Below are 24,009 nucleotides of genomic sequence, written 5' to 3'. Positions count from 1 at the left end.
TATGCGGTAGGTGTCCCCCGATAGGGTTTTGTTCCTTTAGTTCTTTTCACTCAGTTTCAGGGGGGTTTTTTTCATTTAAAATCTCACTTGCTTCACAATGTCCCGTGCCCACGAGAAAACGGGAGTGAATCACTCTGGACTTTCCTGGAGAAAGTCCAGAGTGATTCTCTGTTTTGAAGGGGGCCAGCAGGGCCCCAGAGTAGTCCTCGCAGCTCCGGCTGCCGATATAGGGCCCTGCACTTCCGATTGCAGGGCCTTGCATGCGCACGGTAGCATGGCGAACCCACACAGCAGGCCGGCTCCAACAATATAGGCTCCCCTCAGATCACGCTCACCCTCCAATCGGTGGCCCCCGATCGCGCGCCTGGCCGTCCTGGAGGCCCCCCGGTTACGGATCCCCCCACTAGGCTGATCGCGGACTGAGTCCGCAGCCGCCATTCCGAGTGCCCGTTGGGTGGATCCATGAGTGAACCATGCTGGCGGGAACTCGGTCAGTTGTCGACGGAGAATCGCTGCGGGGGCCTCTTTCAATGGCCCCCAACCGACGCCGCGTCGACCGCGCACGCGCGATTGGCGGCGATTCTCTTGTCCCCGGGAGAATCATGCGGGTCTGACGGTCCATTCTCCGCTCCCGTGCTAAGCGCGATTGCGGCACGGAGGCTCGGAGAATCCCGCGCAAGGTATCTGCACAGGTGAAATGCCTAGAAAACCTAGGTGGGAAAAGTCTGAAAGTAGAGGTTCGTTGACTGAATCGGAGGCTTCTCGCGGTTCGATGGTTGAGAAGATGGTGGAGAATATGGCAGAGGCAGCCTCTGTGACTCCAGCCATTCCACTAACAGCCGAGATGCTTACCAGCACCTTAGTGGCAGAATGTGATCAGCACTGGTGGGTTGTGTCGGGGATCTCCCCAAATCGATGAAAGAGGCCTTGGATCCTTTTCGTTTGAATTGGAATGGATCAACTAAACTGTAAAAGCGAATGCAACACAATACAAGGTATGGAGGTGGCTCTTTCGAGGCACAGCGACCAGATTACCACTCTGGAAGGGAATGTCTTTGATGGCTGATGCGAATAAAGCACTGACGACCAAATTGAATGATTTGGAGAATCATTCCAGGAGGCAAGATGTCCGAATTGTGAGATTGCCAGAGGGGATGAAAGACTCAACTCCCACTTTGTGAAGATGTTGGGGAAGATGGTGGGGGAGGGTGGACTCAGGTTCCCTCCCGAGCTGGACTGTGCTCACTGGACAGACCAACAGAAGCACCATGCCAATGAAGCACCACAAGCAGTAATCGTGAAGTTTCACAGCTTTCACGAAAAACAGCGAGTCCTGAGATGGGCAAAGGAGCATCGCAACTACAAATGGAAAGCCCATGCCATCAGGATTTACCAGGATGTGGGAGCAGAGCTGACAAACAAACAGGTGGCGTTCAACAAGGCCAAAGCCACCCTGTATAAAACTAGCGCTCAATTTGCGGTGCTATGCCTGACATGGCTAAGAATGACTTTTGAGGGGAAAGACTATTTTTGATGCACCAGAGGAGCAGGATTCCGTTAAAGCATGGGCTGGGAGCGGGTTAATTCCGGTTTCTCGATATTGGGGATGGTCATGATATGTGGAATTGTTGAGTTTCTTGTTTATGTTTGCATTTTTCTGTTCTTGTTTGGGTTGAATGTTTTGAAAGTTGGAACTTGGGCTGGGATTTTAATTCTATGTAGGTTTTTATCTCTTTGTTTTAACTGTGGTGAAAATATATAACTTCCTGTTGGTGCACTAGGTTTTTAAAAATGTTTCCAATTAAGGGGCAATTTAGCGTGGCCAATCCACGTACCCTGCATATATTTGGGGTGTGGATGTGAGACTCACGCAGACATGGAAGACTGTGCAAACTCCACACAGACGGTGACCCAAAGCCTGGATTGAACCCAGTTCCTCGGCGCCGTGAGGCTGCAGTGCCAACCACTGCATTACCTCTGGAGTATGTTTTTATCCTTTTTTAAAAAATAAATTTAAAGTGCCCAATTTTTTTCCCAATTCAGGGGCAATTTAGCGTGGCCAATCCACCTATCCTGCACATCTTTGGCTTGTTGGGATGAGACCCACGCAGACACGGGGAGAATACTGACACAGTGACCTGGCGCTGGGATCGAGCCTGGGTCCTTGGTGCCGTGAGGAGTACGATGTTTTAAGGGGTTTTCATACTTTGTCTTTGTTTTGTCAGAATTTTTCTTCACTCTGGGTTGGAACCGCCCTTCTGGCCAAAGAGTTAGCTAATAGAAATAGTGCTGATGGGTTGACTGCAGCTCACCATATCAGTTCTGTTTAGATAATCAGCTTAGTGGTTTTGTTCTGTTTGGAGTTAGGTTTATTAGTAGATTTAGTGGTTTAGGTTTGCCGTACTGCTTGCTGTATGCAAATTTGGGTGTAATAGTGGCTGAAGCCAGGGAGAGGTTGGGGGAGGTATAGGTTGCTGACAGTGACTGCAGATTTCTCTTTTTCAATCTTGTTTGTGGGTTTGGTGGCTCTGTATCTTTTGGATAATCCTTCTTGGTAGGAATGGCTGGCTCCGGAGCTGGGCCTAGGATGCTGCAATTTTAATCAATAAAAGGATTCAATTTTCTACCGCTACAATCTTGGCTGACCCCAGTGGTACTCATGTTATTGTGTGTGGGTCTTTGGCAGGCACCTTGGTGGTCCTGGTTAATGTCTATTCTCCAAACTGAGACAATATGGGTTTTATTAATAAGCTGTTAGCCTCCGTTCCTGATTTGGATTTGCATTAGCTCATTTTGGGGAGGGACTTAAACTGTGTTCTGGGCCCCAGCATGGATCGATCCGGGCCCCAGCATTGATCAATCCAGGTCCCAGCAATGATCAATCCAGGCCTCAAACAGGAGCGGCAAAGGCATTGCTGGTTTTCATGGAGCAGGTGGTGCGGGGAGGGGAGAATCCCTGGTGTTTTTTGCACTGGGTGATATGTGCTATGCCCATGTCTTGAATTTGGTGATAACTGAAACAACAAAATGTTGTGTGCCTGCAGTTTCTTTTTTCAATTTGCTCCAGAGTATAGCAACTTTTGTGAAAGCATCATACAAGAGAATGGCTGTATGGATAGAAGTTGTTGGAAAACATCTAGGAAAAGAAAAAATGAAACGATTAAAGCTAATTGGTGAGACCAGATGGTCAGGAAAATCCAATGCAGCAACAACTATATTTGGACGTTTTGATGATGCCGCTGCCAGTACTTGCGTAAATCTATTGACATGCTTATCAATGATACAAGATTCAGAAAAGTTTGATGCAAAAACAAAACATGTAGCAAATGTTTTACTTCAAAGTCTTCTAAAGTTTGAAACCATATTGACAGCATTTACTTACTTGTATATATTTGAAACTACAACCCCGTTATCAAGTTATCTACAGACAAGTGGTTTAGATATGTTTACTGCATGGAGTTTGGTAGATTCAGCTACAACAAAGTTGAAGGAACAGACAAGAACATTTGATAACGTTCACAGCAAGGCTTTGGAATTTGTAAATAAATGTAATGACAGGATTTCACATGAATATGGATGAAAATCAAACATTGGAAATTGATGCGTTGGAAACAGCATTGCCAGTTAAGAGGCAGAGGAAGAAGAAAAGAATGGCAGATGAGCTTATTGATGATTAAAGAAATTCCTCAGATTCTCTAGCTGATTTTCGAGTAAATGTGTTTAACCTAATAATGGATCGCATTGTCCAGTCACTAGAATCACGCTTTGTACAACACAAACAGCTGTAGAAAGATTTGTCCTGCTTGGACCCAGCAAAGTTTAAAACTATTGCAGAGAAGGGCCTTGAAGATGAAGCATTGGAAGGTATTATTAAGCTGTTTCCATAAATCAGCAAAGATCAAGTAATATTGGAATTGTTTTCTTTTGCTTCAAACTTTGATGTATTAAAGCTGTTGCTTAATGATGGTGAGAATATGGATTCCAGTTGCAACAATTGTAAAATTTGCAGCACTTGCAAATTTAGTACACATTTTTAGTGTGTACTAAAAATTCTGGCATCCAACTGACTTCATGACAAGGCATATGATAACCTTTATGAACTTTATTAAGTCATCTGCACACTATCAGTTACTCAAGTCCAATGTGAGAGGACATTTTCAAAGCTAAAGATCATAAACACAAGGTTAAGAAATTCGCTGTCGGAGGAGATTTTGGAATCATACATGTTGCTATCCATTGAAAAGGAATTGTTAGATGAATTGGATGCAGAAGCAATTATTGGCAGATTCGCACAATCATCTAGCGAACACAAACGATTGCTCTTAATATAGTGGACTGCATGCAATGCTCTATTCTGCTTTTGAACTATCTGTTAATGTGTAAATTGTGCAGTAAACTATTTTAAAATTTCAACCAATTACTTAAAATTTTAAAAAATAAATACAAAATTCAATTATAACATTCTGTATTTACATTTGGTATCTACTGCCAGTAATATGTACAGTACATGTACACTGTAATTACTAATACACATTTTTTCCACAAAAAATGTTAATTGTACCATTTTTTCCATATGTATTTTTTGAAAATTTTATTTATTCGTTATGAAAATTAAATCATAGCATTGTAGTTGTGGGTGGGCCCCCTTTGTCTCCTGGCAACCAATATTTTTAGACCCAGTCCGCCACTGAGTGTGGTATCGTGTAGTGTGGTATCGTGTTGTGTGGTATGTTGGACTCCAGTTGGCTTGTTAATGCACTTCATAAACCCTGGGCGCAATCTATCGGCCTCATCGCACACAAGTCGGGACAAGGTGAGGCTGGTAAATCATGACGCTCATTTCGCCTTGTGAGATCTAATGAGCTGAGCTTATTAGTGCAGGAGTCAGAGTCCAGCCTCGTCAGGGCGTTCCTCACTGAGGCCCGGAAGGGAAGCACAGAACTTTTTAAAAAAAAATTAGACGACCCAATTATTTCTTTCCAAATACTAGAACATACAGTGCAGAAGGATGCCATTCGGCCCATCGAGTCTGCACCACGGGGCAGTTTAGTGTGGCCAGTCCACTTAACCTGCATATCTTTGGGGTGAAACCCACAGAGATACTGCAAACTCCACACAGTAACCTGTGGCCGGCATCGAACCTGGGTCCTCAGTGCTGTAGGCAGCAGTGCTAACCACTGGGCCACCGTGCCGCCCTGAAGCAAGTCCCATTTAATAGCAGGAAGCACCCAGCTAAACACACCCAAATTTAAATCGTGGCCATTGTAATCTGTTTTATCTTTCTGACCTTGTACAGAAAGTTTATTTTTGTTTGTTCAAAACATGAAATCTAGTGGCTTTATTGTCTTAGCAGGTCTCTTGAATCCAACACTACACAATACCACACTGCACGATTCCACACTACACGATTCCACACTACACGATTCCACACTGCACGATTCCACACTGCACGATTCCACACTGCACGATTCCACACTGCATGATTCCACACTGCACGATTCCACACTGCACGATTCCACACTGCACGATTCCACACTGCACGATTCCACACTGCACGATTCCACACTACACGATTCCACACTACACGATACCACACTGCACGATACCACACTGCACGATTCCAGACTGCACGATTCCACACTACACGATTCCACACTGCACGATACCACACTGCACGATTCCAGACTGCACGATATCACACTACACGATACCACACTACACGATACAATGACAGATTCAACCAAAACAGTCTTTTTAAAAAAATATGTTTATTGAAAATGTTTTCATTATAAACAAAATAATATAAAACAATTAATTCAAGTTGCAATGACAAAGAGCACAACAAACAATCAAAAGCACTAATTAACTGGGGCAGCATGGTGGCGCAGTAGTTAGCATTGCTGTCTCACGGCGACGAGGTCCCAGGTTCAATCCCGGCTCTGGGTCACTGTCCGTGTGGAGTTTGCGCATTCTCCCCGTGTCTGCGTGGGTTTCACCCCTACAACCCAAAGTTGTGAAGGCTAGGTGGATTGGCCACGCTAAATTGCTCCTTAATTGAAAAAAATGAATTGGGTACTCTAAATTTATTTTTTTAAAAGCACTAATTAACTTATCCCCACCAAAACATTAAACTAAATCTTCGAACAGCTTACGATGGCTAGCTCTTTAAAAGAAGAAATGAATGGCTACCATCTCAGTTAGTTGGAAACTTTCTAATGACCTCCTAATGGTATACTTCAAACATAGAAAATAGGAGCAGGAGGAGGCCATTTGGCCCTTCAAGCCTACTCCACCATTCATTATAATCATGGCTGATCATCCTACTCAATAGTCTGTTCCCGCCTTCCTCAAACAAAAAGTCATTATTAGCCCCTAACTGAATTTTACCAAAACTCGGGTCTGGTCCAGGATCATAACAACTGGTAAATCTCAATGAAACTGTTTATTTTAGGCTACAGTTAAATAAAACAACAAAAATATGTATGAATGTATTTGTCTTTCAAGCAGGTGGTTAGTTTGTGACTTTTAAACCATCAATAAGTTACCTCCAATGGCTCTTATGAATAAAGGTTGGTACATGGAGTCCTATTGCGAGTTAATGTGTAGGGAGGATGTTCTCTCAAGTTAATTTTAAACAAAAGATTTGGCTCCCAAGATGGCAGTGTTAATACAAGTGCTACTCAATATGGTGCAGAGATAGAAGTTGAACCCCAGATTGTGCTGCCCAGTAATGGTATGGGTAGAGATGTTACAATTGACACCAGTACCCATAAACAATTGGAGGGTGGGGACAGGAGAATGTAAGGCACAGCTCTTGTTACCATCTCCGGTGGAAATGTGTGCACATCCGTGGACATCGAGAAAGAGGCCAAAATAATAATAAATAAATAAATCGAGCTTGGCTAAGTGTGGGCAGTCACTTAGCATCTAGATTCACTATAACCACCTTCATCAAAGAACCAGGAAGATACCAGAAATATGCAGATGTTACAGAACGTGGAAACATTGTGAACTATGAAACAGATGGTGTAGAACTTCAAAAGGACATGGACAAGTAGGTGGAATGGGCAACCAGGTGGCGGATGAAGTCCAATGCAGGAAGTTTATTCATTTTGGTAGGAAGGACATGGGGAGACCTGAGCAAGTTGGATATGTTGAACTTGTATAAGACACTAGTTCAGCCTCGACTGGACTACTGTGCCCAGTTCTGGGTGCCACACTTTAGGAAGGATGTGAAGCCATTAGAGAGGGTGCAGAAAGCATTCACAAGAGTGGTTCTCGGGATAAGGAACTTCAGTTATGTAGACAAATTGGAGAAGTTGGGACTTCCGGTTGCGGCTATGACCAGCTAAGTCGCACTTTTGGCTGCTCCTGCGAGGAAGGTGTTTTCGGGCCGATTGGAGGGCCCCTAACGGCGCTGGAACGACGATTCCCGGTGGGGGAAGGTTCCCAGAGGAGAACCCTGCAAAATTTATGGTCGTCACCCGAAGTGGGGCAGAAAAAAAAGCGGCAGCAGCTCCCCGAAAAAAGCGGGGGAAGAAACCCAAAATGGCGGCCGGCGGCGCACCCGAGGACTGGAGGAAATGGGCGGAGGAGCAGCAGGCCGTTCTCCTGCGCTTCTTCACGGAGCTGAAAGTAGAGCTGCTGGAGTCGATGAACGCGACGACCACCAGGCTGATGGGAGCCCAGGCGACCCAAGAGGCGTCAATTCGGGAGCTGCAGCAGGAGATGGCTGTGAGGGAGGAGGAGGCCACGGTCCTCGTGGGAAAGGTGGAGGTGCACGAGGCACTCCACCTGAAATGGCAAAACCGACTGGAGGAGATGGATACCCGCATGAGGCGGAAAAACCTGAGGATCCTGGGCCTGGCAGAAGGACTGGAGGGGTCGGACCTCCCGAGGTATGTGGCAGAAATGCTGGGCTCACTGATGGGGGCAGGGGCCGTCCCTTCGCCCCTGGAACTGGAGGAGGCCTACAGAGTAATGGCCAGGAAGCCAAGAGCAAACGAACCCCCGTCGGGCGGTTCTGGTTCGGTTCCAGCGATTCAGTGACCGGGAGAGGGTGCTGAGGTGGGCCAAGAGAGAGAGGAGCAGCAAATGGGAGAACTCGATGGTGAGGATCTACCAGGACTGGAGTGCGGAGGTGGCAAAGCGGCGGGCCCGGTTCAACCGGACGAAGGCGGTGCTGCATGCCAAGAGAATCAGATTCGGGATGCTGCAGCCAGTGCGCTTGTGGGTGACCTATAAGGACCAGCACCACTATTTCGAGTCCCCGGAGGAGGCGTGGGCCTTTGTCCAGGAAGAAAAGCTGGACTCGAACTAGAACCAGGGGATACTTGGCGGTCGTTGCCGCTCTGGTACTTTAAGCTGGACACGTGGCTTTCTTTTGGTTGGATTTTCACTTGGCTGTATTTTTGGACCCTTTTTTTTCTCTCTACCAGTTTTTTTCTTTTTTCTGTTATTTATAATGTTATGTTGGGGGGGCGGGGTGGGGGGGGGAGTGCCGGGGGTATGTGTTTCTTGTGGGGTTTTTTTTTATCGGTGTGGGATCGGGGACGGGGGTGGAACTGAAGATGGAGGGGTGGGGAGTGGCAGGGCGAAAGCGCGGGCTTTCCTCTGGTTTCCCGCGCACGGGGCAGAGGAGGGAGGAGGGTGGGAGGAAGGGGCGTGGTCAGCAATGGCTCCCTTTCCCGCGCTGGAGCGGGGTCAAGGAGGGGTGGTAAGGGGGGGGATGTCCCCCCATGCCGGGAGGAGTCGGATTGTGGCAGGGGCAGCCGGGTCAGCGTAAACCAGCTGACTTACGGAAGTACTATGGAGGGTGCATCGCGGCTAGGAAGGGTCCTAGCCTGGGGGGGGGAGGGGGGTGGGGGGGGGGGAGGGGGAGGGGGGAAGGGGGGGCTACCGGGTTGCTGCTGAAAAGGCCAGGGAGGAGAAGTTGAGGACCGGAGGGGTGGGGGGAGGGCGCCATCGCCATGGGGAGCGGGTCAGAAGGGGAGGGCTGACTCGGGGCGAGCAGGTGACAGGATATGGCTAGTCGGCAGGGGAGAGGGGCGGACTGCCCTTCGACCCGGCTGATCACTTGGAATGTGAGGGGGCTGAACGGGCCGGTCAAGAGAACGAGAGTAATCTCGCATTTGAAGGGGCTGAAGGCAGATGTAGCAATGCTACAAGAGACCCATTTGAAGGTGGCGGACCAGGTCCGCCTGAGAAGGGGGTGGGTGGGACAGGTGTTCCACTCAGGACTGGACGCAAAGAACCGGGGGGTGGCGATCCTGGTAGGGAAGAGGGTGTCGTTCGTGGCGGCGGAGGTGGTGGCGGATAAAGAGGGTAGATATGTCATGGTGAAGGGTAGGCTACAGGGGGAGAAAGTGGTGATGGTTAATGTGTATGCCCCGAATTGGGACGACGCTGGCTTCATGAGGCGCCTACTGGGCCTCATTCCGGACCTGGAGGCAGGGGGCCTGATCATGGGGGGGGGGACTTCAACACAGTGCTGGACCCCGTGCTGGACAGATCGAGTTCAAGGACGAGTAGGAGGCCGGCAGCGGCAGAAGTGTTAAAGGGGTTTATGGAGCAGATGGGAGGGGTAGATCCCTGGAGGTTTGGGAGGCCGAGGGCGAGGGAGTATTCCTTTTTCTCCCATGTCCACAGAGTCTATTCTAGAATTGACTTTTTTGTATTGAGCAGGGGACTGATCCCGAAAGTACGGGAAGTGGAGTACTCGGCCATAGCGGTCTCAGACCATGCGCCACACTGGGTAGATTTGGAAATGGGGGAGGCGCGAGACCAGCGTCCGCTGTGGCGCCTGGATGTGGGGTTGCTGGCGGATGAGGAGGTGTATAAGAGGGTCCGGAAGAGCATTGAAAGATATCTGGACATTAATGACACGGGGGAGGTGCAGGTGGGGATGGTCTGGGAGGCCCTGAAGGCGGTGATCCGGGGGGAGCTGATCTCCATACGGGCACATAGGGAAAGGAGGGAGAGACAGGAGAGGGAGAGGCTGGTGGGGGAGCTTTTGGACGTGGATAGGAGATATGCGGAGGCACCAGAGGAGGGGCTGTTGGGGGAACGGCGCAGTTTGCAGGCTAAGTTCGACCTGTTGACCATCAGAAAGGCAGAGACACAGTGGAGAAGGGCGCAGGGCGCGATTTATGAGTATGGGGAGAAGGCGAGTAGGATGTTGGCGCATCAGCTCCGCAAGCGGGATGCGGCTAGAGAAATTGGGGGAGTGAGGAAGAGGGGTGGGAACGTAGTGCAGAAGGGGCCAGAAGTAAATGGGGTCTTCAGAGACTTCTATAAGGAGCTGTATCGGTCAGAGCAGCCGACGAGGGGAGGGGGGATGGAGGGCTTCTTGAACAAATTGAGGTTCCCCAAGGTCCAAGAGGAGCTGGTAGAGGGGCTGGGGGCGCCGATAGGGTTAGAGGAGCTAGTCAAGGGGATTGGGCATATGCAGACGGGGAAGGCGCCGGGGCCAGATGGGTTCCCGGTGGAATTTTACAAAAAATATGCGGATTTGGTGGGCCCTGTGCTGGTACGAGCCTTCAACGAGGCATGGGAGGGGGGGGGCTCTGCCCCCGACAATTTCGCAGGCACTGATCTCTCTGATCTTGAAGCGGGACAAGGACCCCGTGCAGTGTGGGTCATATAGGCCTATCTCGCTCCTGAATGTGGACGCCAAGTTGCTGGCAAAGATCCTGGCTACCAGGATAGAGGATTGTGTGCCAGGGGTGATACACGAGGACCAGACGGGTTTTGTGAAAGGGCGGCAGCTTAATACGAACGTGCGGAGACTGCTAAACGTCATCATGATGCCGGCAGTGGAGGGTGAGGCGGAGATAGTGGTGGCATTGGACGCGGAGAAAGCATTTGATAGGGTGGAGTGGAAGTACCTGTGGGAGACGCTGGAACGGTTTGGATTTGGGGAGGGATTTATTAAATGGGTGAAGCTGCTCTATTCGGCCCCGACGGCAAGTGTAGTGACGAATGGTAGGAGATCGGAGTATTTTGGGCTCCACCGGGGGACCAGACAGGGGTGCCCCTTGTCCCCCCTGCTCTTCGCACTGGCAATTGAACCGTTGGCGATGGCACTGAGGGGCTCAGGGGGGTGGAGAGGGCTGACAAGGGGCGGGGAGGAGCACCGGGTATCACTATACGCGGACGACCTGCTGCTATACGTGGCAGACCCAGAAGGGGGAATGCCGGAGGTGATGGAACTGCTAGCAGAATTTGGGGACTTTTCGGGGTACAAGCTAAACTTGGGCAAGAGTGAGGTATTTGTGATACACCCAGGGGACCAGGAAGAGGGAATCGGGAGACTCCCGTTTAAGAGAGCAGGAAAGAGTTTTAGATATTTAGGGGTGCAGGTGGCAAGGAACTGGGGGATTCTCCACAAGCTGAACTTCTCCAGGCTGGTGGAACAGATGGAGGAGGAATTTAAAAGGTGGGACATGGTGCCGCTGTCGCTGGCGGGCAGAGTGCAGTCCGTTAAAATGACGGTCCTCCCGAGGTTTTTGTTTTTATTTCAGTGCTTGCCCATCTTCCTCCCTAGGGCCTTCTTCAAAAAGGTGACGAGTAGCATCATGAGCTACGTGTGGACGCACGGCACCCCAAGGGTGAGGAGGGTCTTCTTGGAGCGGAGTAGGGATAGTGGAGGGCTGGCATTACCCAATCTTTCGGGGTATTACTGGGCGGCAAATGTATCGATGGTGCGCAAGTGGATGATGGAAGGGGAGGGGGCAGCTTGGAAACGAATGGAGAGGGCGTCCTGTGGCAACATAAGCCTGGGGGCCCTAGTAACGGCGCCATGGCCGCTCCCTCCCACGAGGTACACCACGAGCCCGGTGGTGGCGGCCACCCTCAAGACCTGGGGGCAGTGGAGGCGACACAGGGGGGAAGTGGGAGGTCTGATGGAGGCACCGTTAAGAGGGAACCATAGATTCATCCCGGGGAACATGGACGGGGGATTTCAGAGCTGGCACAGGGTGGGCATCAGGCAGCTGAAGGATCTGTTTGTAGATGGGAGGTTTGCGAGCCTGAGAGAGCTGGAGGAGAAATTCGGGCTCCCCCCGGGAAACATGTTTAGACATTTGCAGGTGAAGACATTGCTAGACGCCAGGTGGAAGGGTTTCCCTTGCTCCCCAGTAGGGGGGCGAGTGATAGGGTGCTCTCGGGGGTCTGGGTCGGAGGGGGGAGGATATCGGACATCTACAAAGTAATGCAGGAGGCGGAGGAGGCATCAGTAGAGGAGCTGAAAGCCAAGTGGGAGGGGGAGCTGGGAGAACAGATAGAGGATGGGACATGGGCTGATGCCCTGGAGAGGGTTAATTCTTCCTCCTCGTGTGCGAAGCTTAGCCTCATTCAATTTAAGGTGCTACATAGAGCCCATATGACGGGGACAAGGATGAGTCGGTTCTTTGGGGGTGAGGACAGATGTGTCAGGTGTGCGGGAAGTCCAGCGAACCATGTCCATATGTTTTGGGCATGTCCGGCACTGGAGGAGTTCTGGAAGGGGGTGGCAAGGACGGTGTCGAGGGTGGTGGGATCCAGGGTCAAACCAGGATGGGGACTTGCGATCTTTGGGGTTGGGGTGGAGCCGGGGGTACAGGAGGCGAGAGAGGCCGGAGTACTGGCCTTTGCGTCCCTAGTTGCTCGAAGAAGGATACTAATACAGTGGAAGGACGCGAGGCCTCCAAGCGTGGAAACTTGGATTAATGACATGGCAAGCTTTATTCAGTTGGAAAGGGTCAAATTCGCCCTGAGAGGGTCGGTACAAGGGTTCTTCAGGCGGTGGCAGCCTTTCCTCGACTTTTTGGCTCAGAGATAGGGTACAGAGGTCGCAGCAGCAGCAACCCGGGGGGGAGGGGAGGGGGGGGGGGGGGTTGCAACAACGGTTGTGGTGGGTTATTTACGGTTGAAATGCGGGCAAATTTGCTCGCAGTTCATGTTTGATGTTGATTGTTGCTTTGTTTGTTTTTGGGGGAGGGGGAGGGGGGGGAGGGACAACGCGCGCGCGCGAGTTCGGGCGGGGGGGGATATTTGTTAAGAGGGAATATTTTGTAATATTCTATAGTTAGTTGGGGTAAATATCTTCATGTAAAAAATTCTTTCAATAAAAATTATTTTTTAATGATAAAAAAAATTTTTAAAAAATAAAAATTGGAGAAGTTGGGGCTGTTTTCCTTGGAGAAAGGAAGGCTGAGAGGAGATTTGATCAAGGTGCCCCAAATCATGAAGTTTGGATGGAGTAGATAAGGAGGTGCTGCTCCCACTCCTGAAAGGATTAAGAACGAGAGGCTACAGATCTATGGTAATTGGCAAAAGAAGTAAAATCTATATTAGAAAAAAAAACTTTGTCACGCAGTTGAAGGTCAAGAATTCACTGCTCAAGAGTGTGGTGGAAGCAGGTTCTATCAAAGCATTCAGGAGAGAATTAGACTATCATTTGAAAAGAAAGAATGTGCAGAGTTATGGGGAGAAGACAGGAGACGGCACAAAGTGAATTGCTGATTCGGAGAACCGGTGTAGATAGGATAGACTGAATGGCTTCTTTCACACTGTAACAATTGGTGTAAGTACCTGTGCAAGATTTCACCTTCCAGAAAGTAATGGTGCAAACTGTGGGCGCACAGGGTCTGTGTGTGTTTGGGGGGGGGGGGGGGGGGGGGGGGGTTCCATGCATTTGATTATGCATTACTAAAAATGAAAATCTCAGAAATAAATTACTCCACTGGGCTTAGGTTTCTCCACCTCTACACATTCTTACCGCTGTAGAACAATTCAAATCCTTGATTGATTTTCTCAAATGCTCCCTTCCGCACACATTTCCAGTCTCTCACCCACAGCACAAGATTGTAAATTAAAACCCAATACAATCTGTGTGGGAGAACCCACCGATGCAGGGTGGCTTTTGTAATATTTTGTTTGATTAAGCTGAATGGCACAAACATGGATAGTGGAGCAGTCGAGTTGTACAGTGCAGCATTGGAGGCAGTCCAAAGAAGATTCACGAGGTTGATCCTGGAGATGGAGTGGTTTTCTTATGAGGAGAGGTTGAGTAGGTTGGGCTCAACTCAATGAGTTAGTACTCATTGGAGTTTAGAAGAATGAGACGACCTTATCAAGATATATAGGATTCTCAGGGGGCTTGATAGAGTGGATACTGAGAGCTTGTTTCCCCATGCGGGACAGTCCCGGGCCAGAGGGCATAATCTCAGAGTAAGGTGTCGCCCATTTAAGACAGAGAAGAGGAGGCATCTCTTCTCTCAGAGGGTAGTGAATCTGTGGAATTCTTTACTGGCGAGGGCTGTAGAGGCTGGGTTGTTGTGTTCAAGGCTGAGATAGACAGATTTTTAATCAGTAAGGGAATCAAGGGTTATGTTCAGTTGGCTGAACATCTAGTTCCTGATGCAAAGTGAGGCCAACAGCATGGGTTCAATTTCCATAACGGCTGAGGTTATTCATGAAGACCTGCCTTCTCAACATTGCCCATCGCCTAAGGTGTGGTGATCCTCAGGTTAAACTACCATCAGTCAGCTCGCCCCCCTCAAACAGGAATTCAGGCAATGGTCAGCCGGGACTATGGTGGCTTTACCTCACAAGAGTTATGGGGATAAGGCGGGAAAGTAGAGTTGAGGATTATCGCATCAGACCAGCCATGACCCCATTGAATAGCAGAGCAGGCACGATGGCCCAAATGGCCAATGTGTTATGGTCTTATTGTCGAACAGTACCAGGTCAAGGTTTAAAAAGATGAATATTGCTGCAATTTAAATGAAAACGTCCTCTAAATAAGACTCTTGGTGTAGATCACTTGAAACAACAGCAATAGTCTGCTCAATGTCAGAGAAAGACATATAATTAGGCGTTGAACTACCTCCTGGATATATAGCCGTTCTTTCAGAATCAGCAAGATAGTTTATGCCAATCATTAACTTGGCACACCATCCACCCACCCCCGCAACATTTTCTTTGTGCATAAACATGACTGAATTTAACATATAGCCTCATAATAACCATCTAATTATTGCTTTCAAAGCGGGCTGGGGGGGGGGGGGGGGGGGCGGGGGGTGAACTACGCGTCTGATGAAACGAAAATAATATTCATTTCAGAAACTGACCTTTATCCACAACAGAAATTGAGTCAATTTACCAGTGTCTGATCGAACAGCTGGAGTGAGTGAAACATGTCCAGGGTACACGGTAAATGCAATCTGCAAATACGAGGAGAGCTTGCATTCTTTTTTGCAATTTGCAAGAATGTTAAATAAAAGGTATATCTCCCATTGCATTATTTATCGCTTTTCGATCGACCCCTCCCCATTTCTCGATCAACAAACCTGAGCAGAACACCTGGCAAAGCTGTAACCCTTTCCCTTCCAGGACTGCATTGCATTCGAATAGGCAGAGATTTGCAAGAGCTGTGCCTTTGAATGGGAGGGTGTCACGGGGAAAGCAGTGGGGAAAGCACAGGGTTTTGAACACCTCGCCGACATCTATTCATGTATGGCACTGGTTGCAAAAAACGGTCTGTATTAAAATGCAGCACACACACAAAAGAAAATCCTCTTACCTTTATGCCAGCACTGAAACGGGTAATGGAGAGATTATATTACCCCCGACTGTTGTTGCCTTTCTTTCTCTTTGTACTTCATCCTGGGAGAATATGCTCGCTCCTGTACACACCATCCCCACTGATAATCTGCGGATGCGCAAAACGCCCGCGACGTCACAAAGAAAACTCCCTCCTGTCCTGAGGGACTGGTTTTGGATGGGATTCCTCTGCATTCTTGTAGCAAATCACTCACCTTCTTAAACCAGATGGTGTGGGGAATGTCACATCGGGCTCACCTCCAGCTCAATCGTCTAACTCTCCGGACCCCCCCCCCCCCCCCATCAGGGTTGGATTGAGAAATCCATATTGTGTTTAAATGCTGAATGAGACGAATGGAAATCTGAGAAGTTGTTACCCAATAGGAAATTCATGGAGTTTTTCTTTTAAATCAATGTCAGTGGCATTTTTTTTTAAAAAAGCGCAAGGCCTCTTTGGATCTTTGGGTTTGCCACCTTGCATATGCTTTTACTTACCCCCTGCTGTTCAATGGGATGCCCACTGGCAGTGTTTCCCATCGCCACATTTTGGAGTGTTTATAATTGCATAAACCTCAGGACATCTCAAAACATTTCATATCCAATGGAGTACTTATCAGGTGTGGTCATTGTTCTAATGCAGGGAAATCCCACAAGTAACAATGAGATGAGTGAGTTTTAGTGATGTTAGAAATATTGGCCCAGGCGGCCATGAAGTGAGTGGTCGCAGATTTGGTAGCTTTCGCTCGTGGTGGTCCTTTTGTGGTCTTTGCCCTGGTTTGTAGCTGGAATTTGGAGGAAAAGGTGTAGAAGTGAGAGCAGAAGTGATTGACCCCCTAGTATATGGAGCGGCGGACCAGAAGTGCCCGGAAAAGAACAAACCAATTGGCTGAGGCAGGTTAGGTGCTGGCAATGCACGTGGAGATGGCGGATGGCAGGGGCAAGGTTCGGCTCAGTGGTCGATGGAGCAGTTGGTGAACTTCTTGATCGAGAAGTTCACCTAGTAGCGAAAGGAAAGTCTTGAGGACCTGGCCCGGACGGTGGACCCGATCAAGGCGGTGGTTGACCGCGTTGAGATGAGACTGGCAGCCCAGGGACAGGTGATCCAGAGGTTGGAGGAACTGGCGGGGGAGCATGAGGAACAGTCCACCTCGATTGGAGTGGAAATGAGACTGATGCGAGACCAGCAAAAGCGACTGCTGGAGGAAGTGGAGGACCTGGAGAACCAAACTCACAGACAAAACATCTGGATCGTGGGCTTGCCGGAGGGGAGTGAAGGAATGGATGTGGGTGCATATGTCAGGAAGATGAGGCATTGCAAATGGGAAGCTGTCGAAATCAGTGTGTACCAGCACCTGGGAGCAGAGTTCACGAAGAGGAGGGTGAGCTTTAATAAGGTCAAATCGGCCCTGATCAAGAAGAGCGTAAAGTTCGGACTACTGTACCCGGCTCGCCTATGGGTGACCTATGGGGGGCTGGGAGTTGTACTTTGGCTTGGCGGAGGAGGCAGTGGACTTCACGAAAGAGAATGGACTGGCAGGGGAAGGAGGACCTTGAACTTTGATGGAGGAGAAGTGGAGTACTATATTGCAAAAAACTTTGTTTTTGGTGTTCGTTTTTCTTTTTTCTGTTTTTTGGCTTTGGGCTGATTTACCGTTCTTTGGTAAGGGATAAGGGGTGGGTCTCTGTGTTTGGACCTTGGGAGAGTTGTTTGTTTGTTTTCATTTCTTGCCTTTGTTTTCATTGTTTGCACTAAGAGCTGGGGGAGGGGAATCAGTGGAGGGTAGGGTGCTAGGCGCCACGGGCTGGGGCTGCCAGTCTAGCTGGGCATGCTAGTTCACGGAAGCGCAATGGGGGGGGGGGTGAGCTGAAGATCTGTGGGGGGGGGGGTTGGAGGTGGAATGGGGAGATCGGGTGGGGAGGGGAACAGTTCTGCTGATGGGGAAGGGACTTTTACAGTGGAGGAGGAGGGTGGACAATGGTAGTTGCCCGAGGGTGGGCTAGGGGAGGTGCAATACATGGGCCGATGATTGCCCTAGGAGAGGGTATGGCTGATCAGTAGGGGGAGGGGGGGGGGGGGGTGCGACCAGACTGCTCACGTGAACATTCGGGGACTGAATGGGCCAGTCAAAAAGGCTTGTGTGTTTGCGCACTTGAGGCAACTGAAGGCAAACGTGACCATGCTGCAGGAGACACGTTTGAAGGTAAGGGACGAGATTAGGCTAAGGAAGAGATGGGTTGGGCAAGTGTTCCATTCAGGGTTAGACTTCAAAACGAGGGGGGTGGCAATTTTGGTTAATAAGCGGGTGGAGTTTGAGGTGGGGTATATGCTGGCGGACCCGGGGGGGGGGGGGGGGGGGGGGGGAGATGTTATGGTTAGTAGGAAACTGGAGGGAATGGCTGTGGTATTGTTGGTAAATATATATGCCCCAAACAGGGATGATGTGAAATTTATGAGACGGGTACTGGGGAAGATTGCGGACCTAGATTCGCCTCAACTGATTAGGGGGGAGATTCCAACACGGTCCTTAATCCAAGCCTGGACCGGTTGGGCTCTAGGTCTGGGAAGGTATCAGTTATGGCTCAGGAGCTCCGAGGGTTCATGGAGCACATGGGAGGGGTTTGATCCGTGGAGATTCGGGAGGCCGAGGAGTAAGTAGTTTTCGTTCTACTCCCATGTGCATAAGGTGTATTCCCGGATAGGCATTTTTGTCACCTGGCTGAGGTTGTAGATGCTGAATATTCAGCAATAGTGGTGTCAGACCACACCCCGCACTGGGTGGACCTGTAAGTTAGTAAAGGAAAGGCCCAATGCCCGCAATTGAGGTTGGATGTGGGGCTATTAGCGGAGGAGGAGGTCAGTGAGCGTGAGGGAGGCCATTTGGGGATACATAAAGAGAAATGATGCGGAACGGGTGTCGGTGGGGGTGGTGTGGGAGGCATTGAAGGTGGTTATCAGGGGAGAATTCATCTCAATTAGGACCCATAAGAAGGCGGAGCGGGCGGAGTTAGACAGACTGGTAGGCAAAATCAGACAGGTGGACAGGAGATATTCAGAGACTCCAGATGAAGGGCTTCTGAAAGAGCATCAGAGACTGCAGCTAGAATTTGGGCTCCTGTCCACAGGTAAGGTGGTTGGACAGCCTGATTTTTTGATTTGATTTGATTCATTGTCACATGTACCAGAGTACAGTGAAAAGTATTTTTCTGCGGCCAAGGGAACGTACACACTACATACATAGTAGACAAAAAGATTAATCAACAAGAGTACATTGACAAATGGTACATCAACAAATAGTGATTGGTTACAGTGCAGAACAAGGGGCCAAACAAAGCAAATACATGAGCAAGAGCAGCATAGGGCATCGTGAATAGTTTTCTTACAGGGAACAGATCAGTCCAAGGGGGGAATCGTTGAGGAGTCTTGTACCTGTGGGGAAGAAGCTGTTCCTATGTCAGGCAGTGCGGGTCTTCAGACTTCTGTACCTTCTGTCTGATGGAAGGGTCCGGAAGAAGACAATGCCTGGGTGGGAGGGGTCTCTGATAATGCTGTCTGCCTTCCTGAGGCAGCGGGAGGTGTATACAGAATCAATAGGGATGGCAAGCTTGTGTGATGTGTTGGGCTGAGTTTAACACACTCTGCAGTTTCATGCGATCTTGGACTGAGCAGTTGCCATACCAAGCTGTGGTGCAGCCAGATAGGATGCTCTCTATGGCACATCAGTAGAAGTTTGTGAGAGTCGATGCAGACATGCTGAATTTCTTTAGCTTCCGTAGGAAGTAGACATTGTTGGGCTTTCTTGACTGTTGTATCAATGTGAGTGGACCAGGACAGATTGTCGGTGATGGTGACACCCAGGAACCTAAAGCTATCGACCACTGAGGAGGGTAAGGGGGGGGCGGTTTATGAATATGGGGAGAAATCTAGTAGGATGCTGGCGCATCAGCTGAGGAAACAGGAGGCGGCGAGAGAGTGGGAAAGTGAGGGATACAGGGGTGGGGGCAGGTGGTTATGGACCCGGCGGGGTGAATGATTTGTTTCGGGGGTTTTACAGTAAATTGTATAAATCGGAAAACCCGGCCGGGGAGGAGGGAATGAAATGATTTTGGGAGGGGGCTGGAGTTCCCAAGGATAGATGAGGAGTTGATGGAGGATCTGCGTACCCAAATTGGGCTCGGGGAGGTTATAGAGGGGGTTGGGGGCGATGCAATCGGGCAAAGCCCTGGGACCGGACAGATACCCGGTGGAGTTCTATAAGACGTTTTACAGGCTGTTGGACTGCTTTTGGTAAAGACTTTTAATGAGTCAGACGAGTTGGGTGTGCTCCACCAAACATCGTCGCAGGCATCGATTTCCCATATCCTGAAACGGCGGATAAAGGTCTGGAAAGTTGTGGGTCGTATAGGCCAATCTGCTTGCTAAATGTGGATGCAAAATTGCTGGCAAAGTTCTTGGCCACAAGGATAGAGGACTGTGTTCCAGCGGTAATAGGTGAGGACCAGACAGGATTTGTTAAGGGACGACACCTGGCGTCCAACATTAAGCGACTCCTTAACATAATAATAATGCCTGCGGAGGGGCACGAGGTTGAGGAGGAGGTGGCCATGGATGCAGAAAAGGCCTTTGATCAGGTGGAGTGGGAAAATCTGTGGGATGTCCTGGAAAGGTTTGGGTTTGGGCAAGGATTTGTGGATTGGGTCCGGTTGTATATCAGGCACCGGTGGCAAATATAAGGAAGAATCAGGTACAATCGTAATATTTTAGTCTGTGTCGGGGGATGAGACAGGGGTGTCCACTCTCCCCACTACTGTTTGTCCTGGCCATAGAGCCTTTGGCAATGGTGCTGCGAGCATTGAACATTTGGCGGGGGATAGTGAGAGGGGGGTTGGAACACAGGGTCTTGCTCTATGCAGACAATTTGCTCCTTTATATAACAGACCCGTTGGGGGGATTGCAGGATTTATGGGGCTACAGGAGGAATTTGGTTGGTTCTCAGGTTATAAATTGGGGCTGGTTTAGCACACTGGGCTAAATCGTTGGCTTTGCAAGCAGACCAAGGCAGGCCAGCAGCACGGTTCAATTCCCGTACCAGCCTCCCCGAACAGGCGCTGGAATGTGGCGACTAGGGGCTTTTCACAGTAACTTCATTTGAAGCCTACTTGTGACAATAAGCCATTTTCATTTTCATTTCAAATTGAATATGGGCAAGAGCAAGGTTTTTACGATCCAGGCAAGGGGGCTGGAGAGAAGATTGAGGGAGATGCCATAAAAGGTGGTGGAAGGGAGTTTTAGGTATCTGCGTATTCAAGTGGCACAGGACTGGGGTCAGCTTCACAAATTAAATTTGGGCAGATTGATAGAGCAAATGAAAGGGGACTTCCAAAGGCGGGACGTGCTCCCGCTATCATTGGAAGAGGGCAGACTGTGAAAATGACAGTGCTCCCGAGATTACTGTTCGTTTATCAGTGTCTCCCAATTTTCATTCCTGAGACGATTTTCAGGAAGATGAATGCGGTGATCTCGGGTTTTATTTGGGCCGGGAAAGCCCCGAGGGTGAAGAAGGTCCCACTTGAGCAGGGGCGTGGGCTGGCCCGTCCGAACTTTATTAACTATTACTGGGCAGCTAACATGTCGATGGTTAGGAAGTGGGTAGTGGGGGAGAGGTTGGTGTGAGGGGGTAGAAGCGGCATCTTATAAATCATGAGTCTGAAGGCTTTGTTAACGGCAATTCTGCTGTTTTCACTGGCTCAATACTCCACATGCCAGGTTGTAGGGGCAGCCCTGAGGGTGTGGGGGCTGTCGAGGCAGCACATGGGACTGGAGGGGGCGTCAGTGTGCGTACAAATTAGTGACAACCACCAGTTCACTCAGGGACGGGGGCGGCTGGATGGGGGCTTTAAGAGGTGGCAGCGGGCAGGGATCGAGAGATTCGGAGATCTTTTCATTGAGGAGGGTTTCTCGAGTTTGGAGGAGCTAGAGGAGGAATTTGCGTTGCCAGGTGGGAATTGGTTTGGGTACTTGCTAGTGCAGAATTTTGTTCAAAGGCAGGTTCCGGGCTTCCCACTAAGGGGGCTACAGGATAAGGTGATGTCAAAAACAGAGGCTAGGAAGGGGAAGGTCTTGGAAATATATAAGGAACTGATGGAATGGGAAGGGGTTCCAATGGGGGAGGTGAAAAGGAAGTGGGAGGAAGAGTTGGGAGGAGAGTTGGAAGTCGGGTTATGGGAGAAGGCCCTGAGGAGAGTGAATGCATCCTCGTCGTGTGTGAGGCTCAGTCCGATCCAGTTTCAGGTGGTCCACAGGGCTCATATGACCGTGGCCTGGAGGAGTAGGTTTTTTAAGGAGGTGGAAGGCAGGTGTGAGCACTGCGGGGGAGGTCCTGTGAACCATGTGCATATGGTCTGGGTATGTCCGAGGCTGAGGGGATTTCGACAGGGATTCGCGTATGTCAGGTCAGAGATCCTGGACGGGAGGGTCACTCCGAGTCCAGAGGTGGCAATATTTGGAGTGTCGGAAGGTCCGGGAGCCGGGGGACGGAGAGGCCGACGTTTTGGCCTTTGCCTCCCTGGTGGCCTGGAGACGGATTCTGCTGGGATGGAGGGACTCGGAGCATCCAGTCGAGAGTTTGGGTCAAGTGACATGGCAGGATTTCTCAGGTTAGAGAAAATCAAATTCGCCTTAAGGGGTTCGTTCCAGGAGTTCAATCGGAGATGGCAGCCATTCAACCACTGCTTCAAGGAAAATTAGGCCGTCAACATGGGGGTGGGGGGGCGGGGGGGAGGCATGGAAGTGACAAATAATGGTAGGAAAACTAATGAAGGGAGAAGCGTGAGATGGAGTAGTTACATGGACCATGATAGTTAGAATTTATGCTGGGGGGGGGGGGGGGGGGGGGTATGGTTATGTTATTGTGGGGTTTTTGTGTTTGTTGTTCAAAAATGTTAAAATTATAAATGCCTTAATAAAATATTTTCTGAAAAAAAAGTAATATTGGGCCGGGCATCAGATCTCCCCCGCCCCCCCCCCCCCTTCTTTCAATAGTGCCATGGGATTTTTGTTTCAATGGAACCAAGCGGGCAGGCGCCAGGACTGCACTCGCTCAGCACTATACAGGACTGCAGTGGAAATTACATGGAGCCCACACAACCTTCTGATTTGGAGATGACCGTTCTAAGATCAAGCGTGAGATCAGCTCTTATCAGCTTGGATCTAGTATGTCTCTTTTGTGGAGACCATTGATTGGCTTCAATTGGAATGTTTTTGGAGCAAGGTAGGATATGGATTAAAGGTTTGCCCTGTGCACTCTGCGCATTGGTTTTGGAACTCAGAGAAGGAATAACATTTAAATAACTGAGAGTGCTACCACTGAACCTAAAGACATATCATACCTTCACTCTCCTGAAAGTGACAATTTCAGCCTGGATCCTCCTGCCAGCAGTGAAGCTGTGCCTTATAGCGCCGACTGCACTTGAAATTACGCCTGTATCATTCTGGCCCGGTGTAACAGAAACTTCCTCTTCCGGCTGCAGGATGGATCCATCGTCGAGGTAAATCAGGTCCAGCGGGGAAAGCGTGGTTGCGGGAATACCACACCCCCTTTGCCATTATTAACTGAAGGCACACTTCGAGCTGTGCCGTCAGTTTAGTCTTTTCACTGAAGGTAGGTGGAGGTAATGTTTTCATCCCCATGAGTCGGTAAACAATATCTCACAAAAACTAATTGACAGGTGTTAACAAACCTTGAAACACAAAGGAACGGATTTATTTGTTGGTAGGGTAGGGATCCAGGAATTTTTCAAAGGACCCATAACCATTTGAAGATAGAGCAAATTGAAGAATGTTGCGATTTATTTTATTTACAATGTTGTTTGTTTTAGAATGTGGATTATAGGCTGCTATTTGTTGTTTTTTTACAGCTGTCAGAAGGTGAGCAGGTTTTTCGGGAGTGGATTGTTAGGTGTGGATTGAGCTGAAGCTACTACCTCAGTGAGAGAAGCTCTTAATAAGAGTTAATTTTTCAGCTTTGTAGAGGATCAACGCAACAGGGCAAAGGCTCTAAAAATAACTCCACAATTGTAACAATAGTATATACAGTCTTAATTCCAGCTCCCCCTAGCCCTGGTGCTGCTCAATCCATCTTGTCGCCCCATTGCTCCTCATTATTGCCCCACTTCCTCCCCCCCCCCCCCCCCCCCCACCAATCCAACATCAATGGAACAGGGATGCCAGACGGGAGAGTTGACAGAGGATGGGAGGGTCTAGTAGTACTGAATGGGGATGGGGAGGCATGGGGACGGGGAGGCATGGTGGTGGGTAAGCCAGGGGTTGTTCAGCAGCACCAGGGAGACACACCACACCTCCTGATATAAAGGGCTGTGATGCCAAAAAGCTCCATGTCTACTAGGTATGTACAAATAAATCAGGGC

The 24,009-nt window shown here is 49.4% G+C and overlaps 1 protein-coding gene across 2 annotated transcripts in view; it reads right to left on the bottom strand.

Moving 5' to 3' along the window:
- Window positions 1-15,707, bottom strand: part of rnf19b (ring finger protein 19B) — a 271,584-nt gene extending 255,877 nt beyond the window's left edge. Inside the window, exon 1 of one of the 2 annotated variants that reach the window (XM_038797518.1) lies at window positions 15,566-15,707. The gene's annotated coding sequence lies outside the window, so the exon portion shown is untranslated. The remainder of the gene's footprint in view (window positions 1-15,565) is intronic. The other variant, XM_038797499.1, reaches the window with a different exon arrangement.
- Between the last annotated feature and the right edge of the window lie 8,302 nt (window positions 15,708-24,009).

The sequence above is a fragment of the Scyliorhinus canicula genome, chromosome 1 (genome assembly GCF_902713615.1).
Source record: "Scyliorhinus canicula chromosome 1, sScyCan1.1, whole genome shotgun sequence".
Taxonomy (NCBI): Eukaryota; Metazoa; Chordata; class Chondrichthyes; order Carcharhiniformes; family Scyliorhinidae; genus Scyliorhinus; species Scyliorhinus canicula.
Note: the sequence above shows the minus strand (reverse complement) of the source record. Positions and strands in the feature narration are given on the sequence as shown.